Genomic DNA, 2,120 nt, shown 5'->3' with positions numbered 1-2,120 from the left:
TGTTCCCATCCTTTCCCTCCCCCTCCAACTGGATACTTCATAGTTTTTCTATTCCAAATTCTTGTGCTAGTTTTCTGCCGAAACCTTGAGTTTTGTACTCTCATCGGTTTCGAGTTAGTTAATTATTTAAGTTCAGGATTCCCTTTCTGCATCGAGGTTATATGAGACGTACACTCAAAGATTATGATGAAATTCAAACACAGTAATCGTCCAAATTTTGTAAGAGACTCTCACTGGGAATCGTACGTGTGACTATGTGCACGAAAGGTGCTAGCTACTAGAACAACGGAAAGAGGGTCACCATTTTTGAGTCTCTTCAAAATTAGTTGTATTTACATCTTACAAGTTGTGTGTACTTGCAATATAAGAAACAAAAGAAACATAAACATAAATTAAACTTATAAGAAAATCTTAACAAAATCTTTATAAACGTTTAAGAATATGTTGAATATTCCAGAAATCTCTCCCTCCCATGTCGTAGCGCTATTTAATAAGTATACTTTAATAATAATAATAATAATAATAATAATAATAATAATAATAATAATAATAATAATAATAATAATAATAATAATAAACTCTACAGTCGCACCTACAACTTTGGATGGCAAATAGTCTAGTTTTTCTTAATACATAAGTTTACATTAATTAAATTCAAAAGTTGCATTCTAACTTCTTTTTAAATTGTATCAAAAACACCACTATTCGTCTTAGCACTAATGAGAACTATGGATTCGCCTTTAATATCCGTCATGTTCGATTACTTTTAAAATGTCACTCTTCCCGATTCTTCAGGGATGAACTTCTACGGCATGGAAACAGTCATTATCCATATCAGCGACTGACCCGAAAACTATGGATTTCTATACGAATATCGATCATTACAATTATTTTTAAAATGTCAGCTCTCCCATCCCCACTCCTTAGCATGCTAGGGGTTCCTTACCCTCCCGAGTATTGCTTTCCAGATTGTATGTCATATATATATCTAGTTTAGTTGGAATTAAACCAAGTGTTACATAATTATGTAGGAAAAAATGTTTAAAATTAATGGAGGTGACTCTTGACCTGGAAGTGGCAGAAATCAACGATTTCCGGTTTAAGATTGATCACTGTAGAGCAAAAGACGTTATTAGAAAGCTAGAAGCTGTTTCTGAAAATAGATTAAGCGTCCTAAGAATGCATATTATTTCTGTTCTTAACCTACAACTAAATCAGGAAGTGGTATCGATTAACTATTTCCTGCTTTTAACGTTGATTGCCTTGGAAGAAAAACTGCAAACAAAATTTTGAAACGAAAAAAATTCGAAACAAAAAAAATTTAAACAAAAAAATTTGGAAACGAAAAATTTCAAAACAAAAATTTCGAACAAAAAATTTTAAACAAAAAAATTTCAAACAAAATTTTGCAACAAAAAATTTCAAACAAAAAAATTTTCAAACAAAAAATTTTGAAACAAATTTCAAACAAAATTCTGAAACAAAAAAATTCAAACAAATTTGAAACAAGAGTTTTCAAAGAAAAACTTTCAAACAAAAAATTTTGAAACTAAAAAAATTTTACGTTTCATGGTTAACCGTCAAACTTTATCCGGTTTTTAACTATTCGATTAACAAATAAACGGTTTTGATCATATTTATCAGTGAGTCCAAAATGTTGAACGAAACCAAGATTTTTAAATGTTAAACAAAACTTAAAACTGAATGCAGCAAAGATTTGAAAATCAGCAACCAATCAGATTGCACGAAAGATAGTGATCAGCCAATCAGATTGCACGAAAGATAGAGATCAGCCAATCAGATTGCACGAAATATAGTGATCAACCAATCAAATTACATCAACAATAACTTTGCCAGTGTTGTAGCATGTATTCCCTTAAGACTATGAGTCATAAGATTCAATAAGGTTAGCAATGTATCCCTGTACACTACCTCATCAAGGTCAATCACGTGGTACATCGTATTGCTTACGTTTATATTTGGCTGTAATAATCAATACCAATGACGCATTCTCAAATTATCCTACAAAGTTTAAAGGTACCAATGTCCTGGACTCCTAATCCCATCATAGGTCAATAACTGATCACGTGATCATACTAATATTTCACAATGATTTACCC

Source organism: Thermobia domestica, chromosome 4, assembly GCF_964235325.1.
Source record: "Thermobia domestica chromosome 4, izTheDome1.hap1.1, whole genome shotgun sequence".
Lineage (NCBI taxonomy): Eukaryota > Metazoa > Arthropoda > Insecta > Zygentoma > Lepismatidae > Thermobia > Thermobia domestica.
Note: the sequence above shows the minus strand (reverse complement) of the source record.